Raw genomic sequence first — 25,063 nt, 5'->3', positions numbered from 1 at the left:
GTGTGAGGAATGCAAGGATACAGCAGTTGAAGAAGTTTTAATAAGAAAAGTTTTCATCTTAGGTAATATCTTGCACGAAATATTAAGCTCTAGAGCGGGTAATGAAAATATAGTGAGCCGCGAGTTGAGTAGATCTCTCTGTACTCGGGGCAGAATTTTAGATTATTGTTTCAAGTTTTATATCCGTGGATACCTGTGGGTTGATCAGTTAATCTAGATAGCACTGAACAGCTATAATAAGTTTATAGATCTGTAGATATGAAGCAATCTTCAAGAAGTGGACATGCAATGCGTGCGTAATACACCCCGTTTGAGAAATTGAGAATGCATATGACAGACAAGCAGGAGCCACGTTCGACTTGCCAGCACAGTTGATGCCTTATCGCCAATACAGCTATGGACGGTCGGACCAGTTGTAGATAGAATTGATCCGTTCCGTTGTAATGTCGAAATTACCAGATGCATTAGCTCTATTAATAATGCAGCACCGTCCAAACCCAACTTCATCGGGGTCATTTTAGGTTTAAATGGTTTGACCCTGATCTTGGCAGAGAATAAAGATGTACTTGATTTACCTCTGAGGGCGATTATCCTCCTGAATATCGCCGCTGGTGCTCAGAGGTGGCGGCGAGGAAGATGGGCTGGCAACCCTATCGGCCAAACCAAAACCAAGTGGCCGAGGAGAACCTCCATAGTGGTGGCACCGGGAGACGCTGTAATCACTTTGGTTTGCCGGCCATGATTCAGTAGGCGAATGCTCCAAAGGCCTAATGAGGGCGGTCAGACCCGAGTCTGCACGGGGACTCATCTGAAGTGGCAAATTGTTCACGAAACCTTACCAGGGGTATACTGGTACCATGGGAATCGGGAAAGCCCCTGGATTCACATACTTCGGCTGAACTCCTGTTGTATGTGAGTACAGCTCGGTTATTTGCGGTTGGCCCACCTAGGGGGAGTTTCATGGTGGTCGTGGTTGTGCTCAAGCGAGAAGAGACCTTCGGGCCTCGACGTGGTGTTGCGTATCAACACGGGTGCCGTACTCCATAGTTCGGTAGAGATTTAGGTAATTCTTGCATCCACCAGTATGAATGCTAAGCCATGCACTTGGTATAGATTGGTGCCGTTGTTGCTTGTCTCAGCGGGGCTCTGACTGTGGTCACAAAATCAATTCGTGTCTTAAGAGGGCCGTAGGATTTAAGTCTCACGACAGGTGCCTACGTAAAACACCATGGGCTTTACTGAATATCGCCGCAAAGAATGCAACTTGGGAAACCAATTTTAATTAACATAATGGATTCATCGTTGAACCCGGGTGAAGTCCACGGCCGACCACTCCACCTCAATGTATAATACTTCTATTCTGTCAGAGTTTTGCTGGTGGCAGTTGCAATCCAACCAACTCCTGATAATCAAATTCTCTACATTAGTCGTGAGTACGTACTCCTGGACTGGTATTTCTTTAGATGACCTTGGCCCAAGTTGAAAACCTTGCTGGTAAAGCAATCGATCATCTTTTTGACAGCAGACAAGACAGCAAATTCAGGTTTGCTCTGTTCAAGTAGGATTTCAGCCAGTTCATCGTGCAGCTCAGATTCCGTATAAAGTTTATCATTTACCCTCATTGTCGTCACTAAAGAGGGTAAAAAAGTGGCCGCATTTTTGTTGTGGAGTTTTCCAAATTGGGCACGTGGCGGTAGGCGTCCAGATCTCCTCCAATGTATGCGATCACTTGCCACATGTGGCCCAGGTGAATACATTCCCAAAATGTGTTACCGTAGGACCATCATAGATCTGGAACTTTATCAAAGCGCCTTTCTAGCTACTTAAACAGGCGAATGCTTTATTTCAGGACTTTTCTAGCGGATGTCCAGAAGAGTCTATATCTAGCGATAGTTACAGCATATCTACCATCGGCTTTACGGATAAACGAACCACGGTTTAACGTAAATATGAGCGTGGTAATCTCGGTATTGCGAAATGGCATTTTACCTAACAAGTTTCAACCTAATGTCTTCTCCTAGGCTTCTCGAAAATCTTTGTTCATTGGATCAAAATAATTCTTCCTTCTTTCGGAAGGAAAGTCTTCAAGAAGCTCATCTAATAAAATAGAAATTACCAAATTGAACTCCTCCTTCATTAGCCATGTTCGTAGTATGTATGACAGCTCTCATTGTCTTCCTCTTTCTCTCTCCCTCCCAATTGTGAGTATACTATTAACGAAATGCTAAAGACCTCGATTCGGGATTCGAAAAATGCCCTCGACTAATCCAGCGTGTCATGCGAACCGTGTCCATTGGTTAGCTTGCCATCGATGGTAATTGACTGCTTTAGAACGAAGCCTAACGGCCGCTTCAAGGCTATGGTACAGCATAAACCTTGACCCTCGTGAGAACTAAACAGTTAGGAGGTACATCTCCACAATACTTATAAATGCAAAAAAGAAGAAATTATCAAGCAGTAGAGCCAAGCTCCCTACTGCAACGGCCACAACCAACTTGTTCCCTGATCAGAAGGCAATGACTAACAAAAGTTTGAGGTCATCATATCCGTCAGGAAGAACAGTGGCGGAGGGACTAGATGGTCTCCGCGCTCTATCTGAACTTAATACTGAAACCGAAAGAGACCCTAAAGAAGGCTGACGATAGATCTAACTATACTGCTAAAATATTTCCAGAGAAAACACTCACTCGTGAAGCGCATAAAGTAATGTAAACTGCAAAACTAGTGATCAACGGTATACGCTTCCGACGAGGTCTTATACTGGTAGACTGCGCGACGGAGGTCATCAGAAGGAAAAAGGAGCAGAACTGTCGAGCATGTCCCAAAGGTGCAGTGATGGAGACGCAGGAATTTCGGAGCCTCTTAAATGCTTGATGACTAAATACAGACAAAAGATAATTCGTAGGACACATTGAATGGAAAGCCTTTCGCGACCCTCGAAAGACTCGCACAGGTCGTAAAAGCTGAAAGAACAGGATCGAGTAGAGGACTAGATCTGCTGCCAATGCGAGCAGAAGCCAGACCTGGATCTTTCAAAGCTCAAGAGGAGGAAGACGAGGGTGATACTCCAACATTGGAGAAAGGCTTCAAGCATTAATAGAGAACTAAGGGAGCTCAGGTTAACCAGCAATTGCAAGGGCAAGTGTAATAATGTTATCAAGGAAGCAAAGCCAGATTGAACCACCGCAGAAGCATCGAAGATATACATAGCTTTAGTCAAGGATAGGGCGATATTCTACCCTTGTTTGAAAATGGAAGATGGGACCGATAATGAGGGGGGCAGGGGACATCAGCTTATTGAATCTTAATTCCCGGGGTGCTCCTCCACGGCGAAAGACAACAACCTCCCTCCTGACACCCAGATAGCCGACACAAGGACGAAGAAGCAAAAGAGGTATGCTAAGAAACTACATAGTGGAAGATGGGAAGTGGAAATTTTTTGAACAAATGATTTTTCCCTGCATTACTTGAGAGGGGTCAAGAAATCAGAGTCTCTACTAAGGATAGTAACGAGCAGCATAGCCTTGGGATATGTACGAAAGGAATGGGGCGGACGAAGTAATCTTTATTATGAAAGCGGGCATCCTCAATCTTTCATACCAATTTGCTTGGCATAATTTACACTGGAAATAGTGAGTGGGAGTTTTTTAAGAGTAATTACATTACAACTAATCTTCTCATGGGTAGCAACTGACATCCATGCCAATATGTTAATCGGGCAGGACGGTCAACCTATTATTCGACCGACTAATGATCTAGTTTATACCATGTGCCAACCATGTCCTGTCTATTACGGGAGTCCGAACTAGTCATTGAATCAGACGACTGTCGCCGGTTATCCATACCACACCTTAAGTTCCTCCTTCTCCACAGTTTTCAGGTGTTGTGTGAAACAAAACCTTATTAAAATCGATTCACTGTCTGTCTGTTTTTTTCTGAGGGGATGAAAATCTATAAAAGACACTGGTCTGGTCACGGCAGCGCGAGGGATTTTTTCCCACTAAAACCACTCCCGGCTGTCCCCATGCCTCATGGAATCATTATAAGGTATGAAATCAAGGGGCGGAGTTATTGCTATAGTTTGGTCAACTTTCATCTCTGCGCGGCCTACGTAACCGCGGTTTCGTCGCCTCCTTTGCCTTTCGCGGTTTGCTGCGTATTGATACTATCATCAGTTGATCGCATGGTAGTCTTCTTGAAATGCTAGCATTTTTGCGCCAGTTTTTCTGGTAGCAGCACCTCCCCCTGAGTCTTCTCCAGGTCCTTCCTTTCTGCCACAAATTTTGGACAGTGGAAGAATACGAGCTGTGGGTCGCCTAGGACTCCATGCTCCGTGAGAAACTGGGTACGAGTATAATTAATCGCACCGTGCTCTCTCTCCAACCACTCTTTCATGACAGGGATGAGCCTGTTTGTCTACAGACCCTTTTCCAAACGTTCTCAATGCTCTTGCCATCAATTTAAAGATCTTTCCCTTTCGGTGCTCTTCGTCTACCATAAAGGAGATAGGCTTCCCATTGAGTATGTTCGTCATCTCCAGATGTCAATAGGCATCATTCCCGAGATGACGAATGCTGAATCATCTGAGGCTGACCTGCAATGTGTTTCCCCAAAGTGGCGTTGCATAGAGCAGGATTGAACTCACTATCTTAGCTATAAGCAAGCTGTAGCCATCCCACATTCGGCATTATCCTGCCGGGGCCACACGGGGCGGTGGATGCTTTCTTTGTTGTGAGGTTTAAAAGTGATGATGTGATTCCCAATTTGAATACGGGCATAATTTCTTTTTCGGCGCTTGGTGATGAGGACCGCTTCCGATTTGTCCTCAGCAAGTGTCAGACTAGAACTCTCTAGCCGACCGTTAATAGCACTGATCGCTTCGCATGACTATGACTAGCGCTATATCGTCGGAATAATTCATCACCGTGTTTTCCTACGGAACTGGAAGATGAAAAACCTCGTTGTACTTGATGAAGGCAGCGTACTTTTTCGGTCTGTCACCGATGTTATACCAGAGCCTCCGTTCTTGTAAATAGCTGTTGGCAATAGCTGCGAGATAGGTGGGAATATCAATCTTCGCCAGAGATTCCCGTATTAGGTTCCAATTGGCCGAATTGAATGCATTTCTCATGTCCAGGGTCACCATCACGAAATATTTGGTAATCATACCCTTTCCGTAAATTGCATCTTTGTCCAAGCTAGTAACCATTTTGATGGCATCAAAAGTTGACCTATCTTTACAGGACTCATGCTGTCGATCTGAGAGGCCTTCCCGACTCTCAACAACTGGGAATAATCTATTGTGGATTACTCGCTTTAGCATTTTAGCAGTAGTAGTACAGTAGTAGTAGTAGTACAAACTTCTGCCGCTTCTATGTTGCAAGAAATATCCCCTCGGGCATGCATGGTTCGAATAACTCAGCGAACATGTCCTGTCTGGATTTCGTGGTAACGTTAAGGGCCCTATTCGGTACGCCATCTAGACCCGGATGGCTTTGTTATCTCCTATTCTACTGCAGATCTTTGTAATTCGTCACTGGGGACTGGCGATATTGCCGTCACATTCAGAGGCCGCTAGAAGCTGTTAGTGCTCTACTCTTCCAGGGGCACGTGATCTGCGGTGATGAACGGCCTCTGAGTCGCCCCATCCCGATTTTGTAGGCATTTCTCTGCGGGTTTAAGCTCGCTTTCGAACAGAACTCCTTAAAGCATACCTTTCTGCTTCATTGGTTTGCGAACTTCAGGGTTTTGCGGGCCTCCTTATAAGCGCGTTCTTTTTGCCCTTGGTCGATTCTGCCTACCGCCTTCTAAGCTGCTCTTCTGGATCGGTGACAGGCTGATCGAAGGCTGGCCAATTCAGTTTTTCATCAGTAGATTGTTCTTCTACTGGGGAATAAGCACCTCCTAGGCATGGACGCGTCACATGCTTTGGCGGTGCACTGGACCACATGGACAGGTCTTTTCGTTGAGGTGCCTTCATCATTAGATTGGTCTAGCCAGAATTCTCTCTCTCTCTATCTCTCTAGCCAGGATGGTTCTTTGTCCTGTGGCTCACCCATAGATCACCTGGTGATCCCTGTGCGTGTAGTCCTTCCTGATGCACCAGGACATAGCACGTGCCAGTGCAGGGCTGGCAAAGGATTTCTATATGGTTCGCTAATGGTGGCAATTTCCACCTCGGAATCGTAGGTGGAATGCTCGAGTAAATCCCGAGCAACCATGCAATGGTTGAGGTTGATTTGAATAATTTTCATTTTTTCATTGAAATCAGCGCCTTCCTAAATTCCGGGTATTTAGCACTTCTGGCAATATGCCCGTAATCCTGTCCCTTACTTCCTTCCCACAATATATATTTGGGGTCTCTATTGCACGCTTTGGCGATATGGCCTTTCTACCCACACCTTCTGCATCGATCAGCCAATAAATTGTACGCTGCGTCCACTGGTAATCGCAATATGACCCTTTGAGTAGTCATAGGCTTTCCACAAACTTACAATGTACTCCTCGGAAAGTAGCTCCAACTTGAACTGTTCCATCAAGGCAGTGCAAACTTCTCCTTTGTATGTCACTTCATCGAGATCCTTGCACTGTAAATAGACCTCATGTTTTAGGCTCGGTACTGTGACATTCTCCCCAAGTGAGTTCTTAACTTGAGTTCGGAAGCCATCAGTTTCTTTCAAGCTGGATTTTTCAGTTCAAAGATGAAGTCGCTCTTTTGGATCCTTCGGATCTTGCTGACATTTCTGCCTAGATCTTTTAGGTCGGGGTCAGCTTTGACTTTTTTCAATATCTTCGAGTAGGACATTTTCCCTTGCTTTCTCTCTCAGCTGTGCTTTTAGTTCCGTTTTTCGGAACTATTTGTACGCTTTTTTCCTTTTAAGCGCGTGCTGATTTCCTAGAGGATCTACATGTTAGTCCCGCACTCTCTTGTTAAGTGGCTGGTTGATTGCAATACGATTACGTGCCACTTGGGGCGCCTGTGGCACCGTTCTACGGCTTGGAGTACGTTGTGTTTGTTCCTGATGAACTTTCTATTCTATCTATTCTATTTCCGCATCAAGCTTTGTCAAGGGTAATTCCTTCGGATTAGGGCTCTGTTCTCCATGAGTTCTAACCGGATTACTATTTTTGAATTGTCTTTCACCTTTGGAATTCATAGATCTTCCCTAAGTTTTATCTTTTATGATGTTTGGCATTGGCGGAGATCCCAAAATTGACGAACTTCTTCTGAATGGGCCCTTTTCCTGGTCCTGGACTACTTCCTGCTGTCGCTCCTCTTGGACACCTGCGGTCGGTGTTGTTGCGGTTTTTGTCAACCAGCGATTTGTTTGATGGTGGGTTGATAATCTTTCTTCGATTTTGTTACTGGTGTCCTCGGTAGGGTGGTACTTCGCTTGAACACCTCCTTTTCCAAATGTGAAACACTTGTAACATTGGTCAAATTGCCCACCACCGAGGCACTGCGGTCCCGGGGTATCGAAGACCGGGAGCCCTCTTGCTCACTCCCAAAAGCCGCCGGTACTGGGGTCCCGAGCCCCTACACCGTAAGTTTCCTCCTTCTCTGTTCTTCTGTGTTGGTTTTATTTTCTGGGTATCCTTCCGATAGTCACTTTGATCCACGCACCAGATATGAGCAAACATTAGCCCATTCACAGTCTGAAAAGAGAAGTGCTTGAGCACATAATTACACATCAATAGGTAGACCTCAATTTGCCAACTGGGACCGCGCCTGATGGGAGATCTGGCCACTCCTCACAGGTTTGTCAGTCTGCCCCTCTGTCAGACGCATTTTTCTCCAAACCGGGTGAACCAATCCGAACGAAATTTGGTGGAAAGACAGACAGACAGTAATACAAATGTACGTGGAGTTTTAAGGAGGACAAAGGGGGGTGTAATCTTTTTTACTGGATATAGTCATGTGGGGTATCAAATGAAAAGTCTCTATTAGTACTTTCCGAAACTTGTATTAGTTTTGACCCGGATTGTAAATTACCGGAGTAAGGAGTCGAAATGTGTGCACTCAAAGTGAGGCATGACTCATTTTCCGAAACTACCCAACCAAAAAATCTACAAAAAAAAACAACGGCGGTCCGGCTAGTGTCAAAGTTACAGCAGTTCAAACTTTTCAATTACGTGCGAATTTACTGCATAATAAGCCATGCAAATAAGATGCTGACATCATAATAAATAAGAATAATTGACATTCCAGGAAAATATTAAAATTCCATTCTAAACCTTTTATGTATCTGGTGTACTCAAAAAAACCCCAAGGAAAGGGAGAAATAATTCAAAAATTGGCTTAAAATTGAACGAAAATTATGAAAATAAGATGAAAATCCCAGAAAGAAAGGAAGGGAATCATAAAAAGATATCCTGCGAATTGAAAGCAACAATAATTACTCAGTTAAAAGAGGTAACTGCATTGAAGTACCCTCAGGGGAACTTGGAAGATACAAAAATCTTTTATGTACCTTAGCATCTTAAAGGTTTGCATGTCATCATGCAAACTCATGGGTAATTGTGTTTCACTTCTTGGTAACTGAATGTTTTAAGTTGTTAATTAACTTTTTTCAACTTCGCAGCGCTCACAGATCTGACAAGCATATCTGTGTTTGCCATAAGTCTAATTAGCAAATAAAGTCGAAAAGCTACCCCAGACGTCATCCCCTTTTCAGAAGTCTCATTTTAGTGTGCCCTCTGTATGTACTCCATTCAGAGGAGTGGACTCGTTCTCATTCTTCTGTCAGACAATTCATAATGAGGTACCTGCCAGCGAGGTCAGACAGGGAGCAAGCTTCAGTACACAGCCCCGGGGTCGAAATCCTAGTTAAAAATAGAAACTTTCAGAAATTATTGTCCCTGAAGATATGGAATTGGAATGTAGACTAGAAGCTACTCTTCATTTTAAAGTTGTTTAAATAAAGGAAAATGGAAAAGCTGCAGTGCTTAGAGGACTGGGAAGAGGTTTTGATGCTTTCAATGGGATCATTGTTGCTTGTTACCCCTGTGTAATTGCTGATTAACCAAGGGGTTGAGACATATTTCCTGGAGCAATATATGAGACATCTATCTACGGAGATGAGTTGTTCAGCGAAGGTTGTTCAATTTCAAGGTTCTCAAGTGTCCACAATAACCCAACTTGTCGCAACACTCACATCACATTTGTCATTTCAACCCTTAATTTGCGTCATTATCCTTTATGCTCTCGTAATAACGTCACCTGAACTTGAACTATGCCCGGTGGAGAGGCAATAAAGGTATTAACTGCATTCCTCCATGCAGCAGACACAATATTTCCATTAAGTCTGTCGTCCATCGGTTGTCGATTGGATGACTGGCTCCTCATCTACGTATAGATATTAAGGACCTCGCGCAAGATATAGATAGGTCAAACGACGGCTACTTCAGTTCTATGTATTATTTATGCTCTCTAAAGTCTGTACTCCGTAATGGGTACCCGCTTAATTATCTGATATCAATTTGCATCAGCATTCGTGCTGATAATCGATTGAGAGTTTATAGGGTAGATTGTGAGGTTGTAGATAATGGTCATAACTATCTGAGATAGTGTTCAGAGTTTGATAAGCTGCGATGATACTGGAAATTGGGGATATGATTTTAATAAGATTTTGCTTGGAACTATGGAATATAAATTAGTTGATAGTTATAGAGGGTGAAATTGGTTTCCGCATCATGAAGGGTATTTCTAACTAGTTTACTATATTTATGGGGATTTAGTTTTGAGCCTTCCGAGGACCAATTAATTCTCGGACTCACTGAAGCATTCTGAATCTCGGAAGGTAGGCACCTTTCTACCACAATTAGATTTTTGTACCAGAAGTTGGGGCTGGATTTCTGTCTTTTGTTTGTGGCTGTTAACGCTTCCACTATTGGTTTGTGATATTTTACCTACGATGCGGGCAATACGGGTACCAGTTGCGGGGATTCTGCATGCTATATTTATTAACCTATCCCGATCTTTTATCAACTAGATATCTCTGCTTTGCAGTCCCTAAAATATCCCCGTATTGTGATGAACATTAGGTTGGGAGGGGCAGGAATCATATGTACTGCCAAACAAGAGTTGAGGCACATAAATTTCAGAAGACCTCCTTGAGTACTTTTTGGCTTAAGGTTTAACGGTTGTTTTAATATGTCCAACGAATCGATAGAATACCGACCGTGTTATTTATGCCGCGAACATGGGCATATTACAAAAGCCGCTTGTTTTTGAATCGACAAAGTCACAAATTATTGTAATTATTGTAGCTTTTAAGAAATCAAACGTTTGAAGGTGTGTTCACCGCCGCGGTTGGAGACAGAAGAGACCGGCTTATTTCCATGCGGTCCTTACTGTCCCAACCAACGGCATTTTTCCACCGCTAATTCTCCACTCCCTTGGTGCGTTCTAAAATGAGTGAGTGGAGAGTTCCGCGCCATCTACCCGTCCGCATCCGCAACATTGAAATAAATTTCGAATGCTGCAGATCCTGCCGCGCCACATCACTCCGCCCCCAGACGAAACCTAGGGGATTTCGGCGACGGATCCCGGAACTCCGTTCCCCGTTAATCCACAAAACGGACACGACGCTGCTTCGGGGCGTACACGGGTTTCAGTCTGGACAAAGAGACCGCCTTTTTGTGTCCACCGATCTCGAGCTGGAAGAAATGTTCTCCCCGCTCGAGAACGCGGTACGGGCCCTCATATGGAGGCTGCAGCGGCTTCCGGACCAGAACGTGCGTGCATGTGTCCAGTTCCTTGGGCGAACAGGCAGGTGTGGGCGAGTGTCGAGTGGGTGGTGGCGCTTTGATGCGTTGGAGATTGTCGCTCAGCAGACGCACCAACCCCGACTCCGTGAGACCCGATCTCTTGTCGAAGACCGGATCGCTTGGGAGTCTCGGGTTCTCCCCGTAAACCAGCTCCGCGGGGCTGGCAGCAAATTCCTCTCGGCGGGTTGTATGTAGACCGAGTAAGACGAGAGGCAAGACTTGAGTCCAGGACGGGTCGTCGCGTGCCATAATGGCGGCTTTCAGCGTCCGGTGCCAACGTTCTAGCATCCCATTGGATTGCGGGTGGTATGCCGTAGTCCGCTGGCGTTTAAAACCCAGGAGTTTGCCTAACTCCGAGAAAAGGGTGGATTCAAATTGCATTCCCTGGTCAATGATGACCACTGCAGGGACGCTAAAGCGAGGTATCCACTCTCGGCAGAGGGCTTCGGCACAAGATTGCGCCGTAATGTCTTTCAGAGGTATTGCCTCAGGCCACCGCGTGAACCTGTCGATGATTGTGAGGCAATACTTGTAACCGTGCGAGTCTCGCAAAGGCTCTATTATGTCGAGGTGTATCGTGTGGAAACGCTTGGTAGTGCGGGGGAATGAGCCCACTTCTTTCCTTACATGCCTGGAGACTTTACACTTTTGGCATGCGATGCACTCTCTGGCCCAGGAATTGATATTCTTGTTCATGGAGGGCCAGAAGTATTTGCCGGTGACTAACCGGTTTGTTGTCCTGATGCCGGGATGCGCCAAGTCGTGAACTGCGTGGAACACTTCCTTGCGAAATGTGGCCGGAATATATGGCCGAGGTCCCTTTTCCGAGTCTTTGCAGCAGAGCGGGAGGTTTGAGCCGAAGATGGGTAACTCCCGAAATTTGTATTTAGGGTTGGATTTGGGGCTCTGAAGTGCTGTGTCATCCTCCTGCGCCTTAGCCGAGAAATCGGGTGAGGCGGGGATGTTAACCTCGGAGACACGAGACAAAGCGTCAGCAACTATGTTGTCCTTGCCGGACACGTGCTGGATGTCTGACGTAAACTGGCTGATGAAGCTCAGGTGTCGAAGCTGACGAGGGGACGCTTTGTCGGGCTTTTGTTTCAAAGCATACGTGGGAGGCTTATGGTCCGTGAACACTGTGAACGGCCTGCCTTTTAGGGAGAAACGGAAGTATTTGATACTCAAGTACGCGGCGAGCAGTTCGCGATCGTAAGTACTGTAGTTCCGTTGAGCGGGATTCAACTGTTTCGAGAAGAAGCTCAACGGCTGCCAAACTTGATCCACCTTTTGGTGAAGGGCAGCACCTACTGCGATGTCAGAGGCATCAACAAAAACGGCTAAGGGTACATCTTGCAGAGGAAATGCCAAAAGTGTAGCATCAGCCAGTTGCTGTCGGGATTTATCGAACGCGCGGACAGCCTCTTCAGACCACACAATCTCTCGTGTGTTTTTTGTTTTGGGGCCAGACAAGTACGCGTTCAAAACAGACTGGTGATGGGCGGCCTTGGGCAGGAAACGACGGTAGAAGTTTAGCATGCCCAAGAACCTCCTCAACTCCCTCACTGTTTTCGGACGCGGGAAGCTTGTAATTGCTTGCACCTTGTCTGGGTCAGGCTGTATTCCTTCAGAGGAAATGGAGTGGCCGAGGAATCTCACCTGTTGTTGAAGGAATTTGCATTTCTCAACGTTTAGGACTAAACCGGCCTCAAGGAGACGTTGAAAAATGCACTCGAGATGGGCTAAGTGCTCAGACTCAGTGGAAGAAGCGACCAAAACATCATCCAAATAGACGAAGCAGAAATCAAGGTTTCGCAGGACTGAGGGAATGAACCTTTGAAAGGTTTGCGCCGCATTGTACAATCCGAAAGTCATTCGGGTGAACTCGAAGAGTCCTAAGGGTGTGCATATTGCCGTCTTTGGAATGTCTTCAGGAGCTACTGGGATTTGGTGATAAGCCTTGGCTAAGTCCAAGGTCGAAAAGATGCGGCAATTCGCGAGGTGATGCGCAAAGTCGTGGATGAGTGGAATCGGATATCGATCAGGAGCAGTCTGTGCGTTTAGCCTTCTGTAATCCCCACAGGGGCGCCATTCGCCATTTGACTTAGGGACCATATGCAATGGGGAAGACCAACAGCTGTTTGAGGGCCTGCAGATACCCTGTTGAACAAGTTGTTCAAATTCTTTCCGAGCAATAGCCAGTTTCTGGGGTGGTAGAGGACGCACCTTCGAGAAAATCGGGGAACCAGTAGTATTTATGTGGTGCTGCACATTGTGCTTCACTGGTTTCGAGAGACTACACTCGGTAGTAATCTGGCTAAACTTTTGGAGGAGTGTCCGAACACGAGAGTCGGTGATGTCTTCCAAAAGGACGGAAAGGTTATTGTCAGCGTGAGATACCATTTGGCCCGACGAATTAAGGTTGGTTGTGGGGTCTATAAGGGACTTATTTTGCAAGTCCACCAGCAACCCATAGTGACACAAGAAGTCTGCGCCTAATATGGGGAAGCTGACATCCGCCAGGATGAAACGCGACGAAAACGTCCTACGCAAGCCAAGGCTCACGTCCACTTGCCTGTACCCGTATGTATTGATGCGGGAGGAATTTGCTGCCGCCAGTTTGAGGGGTTGTGGATAAAGTTTATGATGCCGGGGTACAGGAAGAACCGAAACCTCCGTATCCGTGTCGACGAGGTAGTTGCGCCTGCTGAGGGGGTCGAAAATAGTTAGGCGACGTGGCGCTGCGCTCTGGGTGGCCGTCGCCAAGACCCCCCGCGGACCTTGTTTTTTGCGGTAGGCGCGAATTTACAAGGTAGCGTACATCTTGTCGCTTTATCTCCGAATCTCAGATGGTACCAGCAAATATCTTTGTCCGCAGGCTGTCTTGACGACCTGCTACCCGAACGCCCTTTTCGTGTGGCAGACCGTGAGCGAGTTCTTGGGCACAAAGGGAAATTACGATGGTCAAACGACCATCCTGAGTGGCCACGGATGACCTAGAGGGAAGAACAATCTCAAAAACTTAAAATGTTGGCGAAATTGGCATGAAGGTCCGCGCGCATGGAGCCCTGAATCTCTGGAAACGACGGATCACAGTCTCGATCCCTGTTTGTTCTGGCTCAGATGTTTATTGAGGCGCGCCTTCTGATTTTTTGACATCCTTAGGCCATCATTCTGGAGATGTCCCTAAATCGTCTCTCCTTCTCCTTAGCCCTGCAAAAGTCATATATTATTAGGGACATTCTCCAGAATAATGGCCTGAGGATGTCAAGGAAGTGAGGTAACCTCAGGGGCCGCGCCTCAACCACCATCTGAGACAGAAGAAGCCGGGGACGGGACTGTGATCCGTCGTGAATATCGATAGGCTTACGCGAATCCTATTTGTGTGCTTGAATATTTGCAAAATTCGGTGCGGAATTGAATTTGTGTTAATTTTGTAGAATGACACGAAAGGGATCAAAGCGCTCAAAGGATCCCCAATATTTTCGAGCCTGGCCAGCACAGAGGTATGGAAGCACGTGTCGACAAAATCATTTTGATGGAGCTTGAGTATTTACTGGCACACCTTCATAGTCAACTTAGCCAATTTCTTTTAGGTTTTGGGATAGCGCCCCCCTCTAGGTCGTCTACGGCAACTCAGGATGGTCGTTCGACATTCTCAGCTTCTTTTTGTTTCATTAGAATGTGATGGAGCTTATCTTGCCTAGAAAATAACTAATGAGTGGAGTTAGGATGAAAAGAATTAGTTCTTATTACGCTGAGATAAAAACGTGGTAGAAGGGAAACGCCCAAAGAAAAAAAGTCCAAAGAAAGACACCTAATCAGGCCATAGGGAAAATGGGCCATAAGGCATGGGCTTCCACAGCAGTACGCCTTCGGACTATTCACTAAACACCTTCCCGTCTAGGACCGATTGAAACATTACTTCGAGTTAGCTCTCCCATTCTTCGGCCTTGTGGAGGCTTCAGGTCATGGAATATCTTTCAAAAAAGGAGGGAAGAGGAGAAAGAGAATAGTTAGTTCAGGAAACCTCTTGTCATACGGTCTTTCACCGGCAGAGGAAAATCTTCATCGTAATAAGAAGAATTCGAACTTAACACGCAACATGAGTCGATCTGTCTGGATTTCTTAGAACCTCTCTGACAATGCTGTTTCCGTGAAGTCGTTGCCCAATCCAATCCCGCCTTTCACAAAAAAAACAGTATAATCGACTTCGTTCACCAACACATTTCAGAATAGAACGTCAGGGGAAAATCCCTTTTCCAATGTTGTGCAAGTAAGACTGAAAACTTGAGCCGCGCAGTCCATCTGTTTCTTGGCTCATATTGGCAGTGAAGCCCATGGAGTTTTACGTAGGCACCTGTCGTGAGACTTAATCCTACGGTCTTCTTCAGACACGGATTGATTTTGTGACTACAATCAGAGCCCCGCTGAGACAAGCAACAACGGTACCAGTCTATACCAAGTGCATGACTTAGCATTCATACTGGTGGATGTAAGAATTACGTAAATCTCTACCGAACTATGGAGTACGGCACCCGTGTTGATACGCAACACCACATCGAGGTCCGAAGGTCTCTTCTCGCTTGAGCATAACCATAACCACCATGAAACTCCCACTTGAGGGGCCAACCGCAAATAACCGAGCTGTCCTCACATACAACAGGAGTTCACCCGAAGTATGTGAGTCCAGGGGCTTTCCCGGTTCCCATGGTACCAGTATACCCCTGGTAAGGTTTCGTGACCAATTCGCCACTTCAGATGAGTCCCCGTGCAGACTCGGGTCTGATCGCCCTAATTAGGCCTTTGGAGCATTCGCCTACTGAATCACGGCCCGCAAACCAAAGTGATTACAGCGTCTCCCGGTGCCACCACTATGGAGGTTCTCCTCGGCCACTTGGTTTTGGTTTGGCCGATAGGGTTGCCGCCCCATCTTCCTCGCTGCCACCTCTGAGCACCAACTCATTTTGGCAAGAAAATCATCACTCATGTAGTGTACGTGGTCATTCGTTCCAAGGAATGACTCACCTTGAGTCTTTCCACTGGAGCTTGTATATGGCTTTACGTTCCTTAGCAACGGGAAGCACTGCTGCGACCCCCACCACGGCCGGATATGAGACAGTTCGATAAGTAGATGTCACCTGCGAAGCAGCACGGAGAGCAGATCGTGCGTTGCGCATATAACACGATGCATCCCATTAGATGGAGGCCGAAACTTCAGCTGCAGTCTACTGGTACTTTCATTTACTCAAAAAGGTTTATCTTTGAGTTATGCGCCAATGCGAGGTACTGGATCGTCGGTTTTGACCCTTTAATTAACTCAGCAATCGACATGGGAGGTAGGGTCGGAACTCCTTTTAATTAGGATTACTACTTTGGTTTCTTTTCCAAAGCAAGACTGAAAAAATGGACAATCACCTATCGGCATACTTGTCCGATAGAAATGCTAAGTCCTAGAGAACAGTGCGTCCGGCAACAAGTGCTGTAACCCCATCTGCATACCTGCCTTAACGAGACTTTCTTGACATATCCAATTTTAGTAAACTATCATAGGACAAGTTCCATAGGGAGTGCTATTCATAAAGATCGCGACTGTACGCCTCATCTCGATTAACCCCATTAACGACCTCTATGATAGAATCCACCGTGGATTTCCCTGCTCTAACTCCGAACTACCTGGGAGATAAGTCCCCCGCAGCGCATATTGCTTCAGTCAGTCAATTCTAATGTGCTCAAGTTGTTTGGCATTAACTGACCAGGATTTTCGTAGAGCCCAATTTTCCGGGTGACAAATTTATAACTGAATCCCCACAGTCCCCCATTGACCACGTCAACTAGGTCCTGCAAGTAGTGTGCTTTGCATTGCATGTCGCGCAGCCGGGTTTCTTTTGGCTGATCTGTACTCGGTTATTGTGGAGAACGCCTGGTCCTGCGCTTTTAAATGATGATTGGCGAAGTTTATGGCACTCCCTTCGCAAGTCGGCAATTTCCGCCGCCCACCAATACAGAAAACGCTTGTCATAGCTGGGTGCCCTCCGGAGGATGGAAGCCTCGGGGACTGCTAGCTTCAGCGTCATCACCCTGCGAAGTGACCCTCAGAGCAGCGTCGGCGCATTGGCGTCAATCTGCCTTTCAAAACTAGGCCATTTCCTGGAGTCTCAGGCAAGCATGCTCCATTAACATGACAATCAGGAATTGTCCTTCTGTGCACAAAACGCGTCCTCCAAAGCATCAAGCCACTGTCCATTGCTGAAAATTCAACACCGCCCCGAGTCCGAACTATGCACAAGGATCTCGAGTTTTTGGCTAGTCACAAATTCGGACATTGGTTACCTCTGGACATTAATGCTTGATGGTCTCTTCCATTTCCAGTTTTTGTGTAAGACAATCAAGGTCTCGGATTTTCACAGAGTAAGTGGACTTTAGACTAGAAGCCAGAGCCTTTTCTCACAGTAGTCCCTTGACAGCCTCCCAGGACGTACTTTTGGTTGTTATCTGCGCATCTAAATCAACGAGGATTCCCTTGGTTTTCCGTATGGAAGGCAATCCTGTTTCTCTTTTTTTTGGGGGCTTTGTTTTATAGCGTTGGGGACTTCTGTAAAGATTTTACTTCCCATCGGTTTAAGAAGCGGAACTAGCGGTCCAGCCATCTTCGTTTCTTCGCCTTTTCTTCTGATGGTTCACCGTTAACTTCAGACAGACGGTTTCAGAACAGCACTTCGTTTTTCTTCAATTTCTCCGGTTTTACCTTCTTTTTTTTAGCCCTGAAAACTACTTGCATGAAGTCTTCTTCGGATCTGTTTTCCTCTTTTCCGTGTTTTCCCCAGTTCGTTTTGCAACGTCTGTCTCCGAGCTTTTTGGTGTTTACGGTGCTCTCAAGGAAGTGGGAAATCGGAATGGTTCTGCTTTTCGCGGGTTTTAACTGCTTTCCATGTTTGTCCATCGATAAAATTAAAGCTCAGAAGATTATACAGGGTGCGGCAGCATAACCTCCTTTTTTAAAATGCGCGCCACTCAGTTAGTTGATGTCATAGCGGAGCGCTAGTGGTCTCGTTCAAGAGGGGATACTGTAAAGTTTTTTCCCGACATGGTTCAGTCGCCATCATGCGTTGGAATAGTAAGGAGCCGTTGAGGTTTACTTTTCAAGCGGGTGTTCGGTTATTGCAAAACAGCGTGCATTTCGGAATCGCTTTAATTTAGCCCCGTTGGCTCCCGTCCCAGACCGCAAATCAATTGTTACATGGGTCACTACATTCAGACAAACTGCAAGTGCGACACAAGGAAGAACTGGAGTCCCTCGGCCCGTTAGATCACCTGAGAACATTCAAGCAGTGAGAGCGTCAATGTTGCGATCGCCACGGCGTTCTGCGCGCAAACACGCATCTGCCCTTGGACTATCCGATCGTTCTGTGAGAAGAATTCTTCGTGATGATCTTCATTTTCATCCCTTTAAGATGGCGATAGTGCAAGAACTTTCAGAACGTGACTTCAATTCTCGGATGAACGCGTGTGAGCTTCTTCTTGATGTCGTTCCCGAGGGTGCTATTGTTTTTTTTAGCGATGAAGCCCATTTTCGTTTGTGTGGGTCGGTTAACAAATAAAACATGCGCTACTGGGCTAACACCAACCCTCGAGAATTGCATCAAAAGCCTTTGCATTCACTCAAAGTCACAGTGTGGTGTGCAATTTCCTCAGCTGGAATTATTGGTCCCTGGTTTTTTGAGGAAAATGAGGTTACAGTGACAGTGAATTCGGACCGGTATGTAAACATGCTACAGAATTTTTTTTTTCCACGGCTAGAAAATTTGGATTTGGGGGACACTTGGTTCCAACAAGACGGTGCAACAGCACACACTTCAAGAGCATCGATGGCTGTTTTGAGGGAACACTTTCCAGAGCGCCTTATCTCAATTAGAGGCGATTTGGAATGGCCGGCATGCTCTCCCGATTGTGATTTTTTTCTATGGGGTTTTTTGAAATCCCGTGTTTATGTGAACCGTCCAAGAACCCTACAAGATTTGAAGACCAACATCCAAGAAGAAATTGCCAACATAACACCTGCTATGCTAACAAGAGTCATGACAAACGCCAGAAATCGGTTTACTCAATGTATGGAGAATGGGGGACGTCACCTAACAGATTTGATCTTCAAAACATTATAAAAAATAAATAAATATTTTCCGATGCATACAATAGTTTTTATTGAGTTTTGAAAAAAGGAAGTTATGCTGCCGCACTCTGTATAATCTAAAATGATTCGCCATGTCTGGTTTAAAAATAAAATTTGGATTTGATTTCGATCCGGAAGAATAAATAAAATCATTATGAATTAAATCTGAGTTGGTTTGTATTTTGACCTATCCTGAAGGCGTCGGTCCTCCTGTCTTTTTAGAGTGCCCCCTATTTATTGGAAGCGCCAGAGGATGAATGATTAGGTTGGAGTGGGCAGCCATATCATCTGGCCCCCCATCGTCGTGTAGATGCCAGAGGCAGCTCAGAGCTAATCCTTCCCTGTCCAACCCGTGCGGGTTAGGTTTTTGCGATTCAGTCCCCTTCCCTTATTAGGCCGTTTGTCATTTCAGTTCCTTTGGGAATGAAATCTTCCGTGGTATCATTCCGGCTCGACTCTTCTCGTCTCTAATAGAGTAGTTTACCCCTGGTGGATTTAGTTTAGTAGTTGACTCCTAAGAACCAGGAACCCCCCGTCCTTGCCTATTTAGAGATTGGATAAGAAAATAATTAATTTCACTAGGCTTCCGATTAGGCGGCACATCGAAGTTGCTGATGCGCAGTTTATCTATCACTTGACTCATTTAGTGGAAGTGGTCCTTCACCCCAAGAAAACACTGACTGTGAGTCTTTCCCTTGGGACTTGTAGAGAGCTTTACGTACCTTAACAGGAAGGGAGAGGGGCAGCGAGAATCACTGCTGAGATTACAATCACGGTCGTCTATGAGGCAGCTCGATAGGTAGACCCCGCCTGCAAAGTAGCACGTTGAGCTGAACCGACTGCTTTGCGCTCCTAACACGATGCATCCCATTAGATGTAGAAACGTTGACATTTCCCGTTAAACGATTTAGGGCCGAAACTCAAGCTACATTCCGCTGTTACTTTGCCTTCTTCAAAAAGGTTCATATTCGAATTCTGGGTCAATCCAAGGGACTTAATCGTGGGTTTTGACTCTTTAATTAACTCGCCAGTCGACTTGGCAGGCAGGGTCGGAAAGCAAGGGACAGCCACTCATCCGCATACTTGTCGCAAATGCTAAGTCCTAGACAACAATGTGTCCGGCAACAAGTGCTGTAACATTGTCTGCATATTCGACTAGGTGAGGCCCATTTGATCGAATCTACCAAACAACGTTCCAAAGACCCGACCTCAAGAAGTGTTATTCCCGGTGCGATCTCTCTCCGATTCCGTAGCCTACATAAGGACGAATCTATGGGTAATCTGCGAGCGATACCACAATCCTCTACTTGTGGATAAAATCCGACTCAATAAGTTGCGGTGGGCGGGTCACTTAATTTGTATGGATGAGGATGATCCAGCTCGGAAACTCTATAAGGGTAATTTCTATGGTAGAAAAAGAAAACGAGGCAGACCATGCTTAAGATGGAGCGATGACATAGAAAAGGACGCCAGACAATTATTTGGAATATCGAATTGGTGAAACTCAATGCAAAACCGGGGTGTCTGGAGTTCCTTACCAAGCCTAGACTGGATACCGGTTGTTGCGCCGTTGATGATGATGATTATGATCTCTTTCCTCCTCTAGTCTTCTTCTTAATATCGACAATAGATAGCCCGGCACATGAAATGAAGTTTCTTATGTAATTGAAGGCAATTCTGATATTAAGTGTTACGAGGAACGCTATTTGTCAAAATCGAAGGCTGTGCGCCTTTGTTCGATGAATGGCAACCACGACATGCATGACAGCATCCACAGTGAACTTTCCTCCTCTAAAACCAAACTGCCTTTCATAAAAGTCCCCGGCAGTGCGTATCGCTTTAGCAAGTCAACTCTGATAAGCTTTGCGGTATGAAGCATACAGACAATGTGGCATGCAGAAGGCACCTCAGAGTCTTTTTTCCTTTGCTGGTCAGCACTAGCTTCACCACCTTCCATCGGCAAAGAAAAAATGCTTTCGTTCAAGTAAATGAATGCGCCGAGCATTTCTACCCCTGGTGGAATACCAGTCTATAGAAATCCGCCGGTGGCCATCAGAATCTGGTCCTTTTTCTTTTTGCCTCTTCAAGCTCCTTCAAAATCAAAGGTAGGGCAGTCCAGGAGTTCTTCCACGCTGTTATTATCAACCCATAGGGGATATTTAGGGAATAATACCCACGGAATGGAAGTCTTATGCATTGTCGTTATCAGGCTCATAACTGAGTCTATGGTTGTGTCAATTTTAGCGCCATACCTTTGCGAAATGGTTTCCAGAGCGATGCCGGCACGTTGACGTGGATTAGGTTTTTTTTCATGGCGAGTCTCGTTTTCCCTGGCATTTTCAAGATGTATTTCCGCCGTTCGGCTATTGACATAGCAACCAGTCTTCACCCTTCCGTGCTCAAAATGGCATCCTCCGGTGCATCAACCCTGCATTGAGAGTCCAAGATCGGTGTTAGATAAATGCTGAAAATCGATAACAGTGAATAAGTACATGAAGTTTCCTTATTCCGATTGTGTTGGCTGCTTAGCACTAAATCAGATCCTAAAGCTAACTACGCTAGCAGCTCATAAAAGTTTGGTTGTGAATGTCCCAGCCTTTTCCAGTTCTACCCTGAAGACCCGACACTACCCTGGGCTATGTGCCGCGATCTCGCCATTGTCCGGGAATTTCCATCACAGTCTTGAGAATTTACAGAGCTGATACTTATTCAGGCATTGTTAGTTTTGGACTTTCACGCACTTGAGGGCCTTTTAATTTCGATATTTTCCCTAAGGCAGTCAGGATCTCGGATTTACAAAGAACAACTAGGCTATGAACTAGGAACCAGAGCCTTACCTCCCAGTAGTCATTTGTTTTTTGTCTTCGGACCTAATTCTGCCGCCTTTCATTTTCCGTATGGAAGGCACTTCTGTTCCACCTTCTTCGGACTTTATCTTATAGTGTTGGGGACTTCCACAAAGGTCTTGCTTCTCGTCGGTTTGATAAGCAGAACTGGTGGTCTAGTCCACTTTTGTTTCCTGGCCTTTTCCTTTGCTGCTCTACCATTCGTATCCGCTTTGATTTGAGGCGGACGGTTTTTGAACAGTCTGGCGTTTTACATTCCTCTTTCTGTCTCTGCTATCTTTCTTTTAGCTCTGGAGGCTACTTGGATAAAGTCTCCTGCAGACACGTCTTCCTCTTTTTGCGTTCTCTTCAGTTCGCTCTGCAACAGACTATCTACGATCTTATCGGCGTTTACGGTGCTCTCAGGGATTGTGATTGGTTCTGCTTTTCGTGCGTCTTCTGCTGCCCATGCTCACCTACCGATGAAAATGGAATACAGTGCAGTAGTGGAGTACGCCCTTGTTGGAGTTTTTCTGAAGGAAGGTGCAGATGGTACGCGTTTCAAAACCGGCGTGCATTTCCTTATAACGCTTTGACTCTTGCAGGGAGAGTCGGCTGTGCTATAAGTCTACTAATCAAACCGGTTCAGTTTCAGTGATTTTCTGTGGCTTTCTGTCCGAAACAACACCCTTACAGGGTACTGGTGTTTCAATTTGCGTGACCTCCACCTAATTTGGCTGTAGACAACCCAGGGTTTCGCCGGATGTTTCAGCGCAAAGCATTTTCGTACTGTGCCCAAACAAAGCCACCCCTTTTTCCTTTCTTACTGTGTCCTAAGTTTTGTTTTTATAATCCATAGAAATGGTATAAGCAGATCGAGCAATGTAAGAGAAGGGGGCCCCAACAATCCGGAACGGGGTACCCGGGGACAAAGTCCATACCTCAGTTGCCTGAGGACTGACCAGCGCTTAGATGATCCTGGAATTCAAGAATGGATCAACACTCGCGTGTCTACTAACTACGGTTCAATACACACTACCTGACAAGGGTCCTAAAGTGGCTGGCTCCTGATGCACGACAAAATTATCACCTTGGCAAAGCTAGGCTCGGATCATCCTATCAACGTCAGCTGAGGGGTGTCTTTGGCCCAGGGGACTCCTAGTATGTCCCGAAACGTACCAGTTACTAGAAGTTCACTCTTCACAGAGAGTGGCGCAGGTATAACGCCAGCTAGGGAGTCAGAACTACTTACTCTGGCACTTCGGGGCGCCATTTCTCGTATCGTGAGCAATCCGCAAACGACCCCGAGGGTCCTTGCCAAGTACGGAAAGTTTCAAAAGACAGGACCACTTCAGGTATTCAATAAATGAAAGCTTAAAAGCACTTTGTCCACTTCGGGAAATGGAAAGGATTGAGAAGTCAGAAGCAAGTCCAAAAAATGGTCCAAAGACGAAACAAGATGGTTCTGCCGAAAGTGCCAAAAATTGCCAGTAAAAGTATGGCTGAAGTTAGTCATCCTCCGGCACCGGAAATACATATGTTGATTGAAGTAGTTTACATGCCAACATAAAAAAAAGGAAATTTTCCCACAAGTTGAGCAAACAATCGGAATCGAAACTTCCCTTCCCACACTAAACTTTTCTCAAACAGGAAAAGTATTTAAAGTCGAACTGAACTGAAAAGGAATGAAAAACTCAATAACTTCGCACAACAGAAGCAGTTCAAACATTTCATCCTTTCGGTTAGGTTTCCTTCCATAAGTCACTGTGTTTTTCAGACAGGGAAGTACATATATGAAGAGCGTATGTGTTTTCTGAAAATCGTTAAAACAAAGGATCGAAACCAGTGGAATGAAGGAAGTGAAAAAAATCACTGGAAATGGTGAAGGCAAATATTGACTTTCTGTTTTCAACATTCCTTGCTTAAACGTCCGCTTTTTTTAGGTATGTTTTTGTTTAAGGGGTTGTTGTGGATTTAAGATACACATTTTCACTAAATTTTTTTTTTTTTAATTGCTGAGAAGTTTGGTCCATATAAAACCTCAAAAAATAAGGATATTTCCTGAAAATTTAGTGCCTAGTTTCGAAAGCTCTGTTAAGACCACTTGGACTGCTTGGTCTGTCACCAACAGTTGCAGAGCTTGCTTGGAATAGAGGAACCTTCCTTGCAATTGTCGACCAGGGTCCTGATATTCGCTACTCTAAGCGTCTATATCTGAAGGATTTCGGTGGTATTGTATCGGATCACCTTCGGAAATTTTTGTTAATTATGAAGGCCTGTTTCGCGACATCTGGTCAGCTCTAATGAAAGAATTAAGCATATTCGAATATTTACCAAACCAAACATGCTCGCCCCTAATTTATTTTTCTTTATTTTGTACTCCCGATAATTGGTATTCCCAATAATTCATTACAAACCGTCAGTTCCTTAACCAGAAATATAGGGGTTCTACTTTATTTTTGCCTCGTTAGATGCAGGATTACTTAGTTTCCTATAATAAATAAATACGTATTCGTTTGAATTTCATTTTGCTTATTATTATTGTGCTATTGCTGTCATTGTGGACAACTAAATGGACGATTGAAGCATGGTGGTCGTGTTGATGGTTGCCTCAGAAGGAGATCGTATACGAATAGAATTTTATACTAAGCAGAGGTGGACGATGAAGTTCTTGCAAGAGGGTTTGATCTTGGGTGCCCGGTAACGATAAACAGTGGATTTTTCCAGCAGCAAGGAAGTCAATGACCAACTCTACCAAGAGAAAAGAAAACCGAATGTGAATTTCGTCACAAAACTATTGACCGCGATGCGAGCGTAGATATTGTTTTGACAGTGTAGAAGCGACGCGGTAACTTCCTTCCAATTCCACTTCTACTTTTATCGATGGCTCAAGGAAGAAAGGATTTTCAGTTAGAGAGGGGCTTTGCAGAATTTGGAAACAGGGATTCGGAGACATATTTTTGAAAATCGAGAGAGAGAGAGAGAAAGTAATTTTGGATTGTTTAATTCGAAATTGTCATAAGTAGTTGCTACGACAAGCTCCAATATCAACCAGGTGCGGATCAAATTTTTGGCTAATGTCTGAAATGCTGAGAGAAAATTTGTTGGTTATAGACTGCACCGAAATATCGAATTTATACTGGAGTCGTGAAAGGAAGGCCTAGCATTCTTAGACCTGCTTTTGAGGAGAAAACAGGAGAAGTTGAACCAGGAAATCTACAGGAAACCGTGAGCGACAGATACCAAACTAGTCATCGCCAGCACATGGTCACCCCTTCAATCACATGGTTCACCGAATGCT

Source organism: Hermetia illucens, chromosome 2 (genome assembly GCF_905115235.1).
Source record: "Hermetia illucens chromosome 2, iHerIll2.2.curated.20191125, whole genome shotgun sequence".
Lineage (NCBI taxonomy): Eukaryota > Metazoa > Arthropoda > Insecta > Diptera > Stratiomyidae > Hermetia > Hermetia illucens.
Note: the sequence above shows the minus strand (reverse complement) of the source record.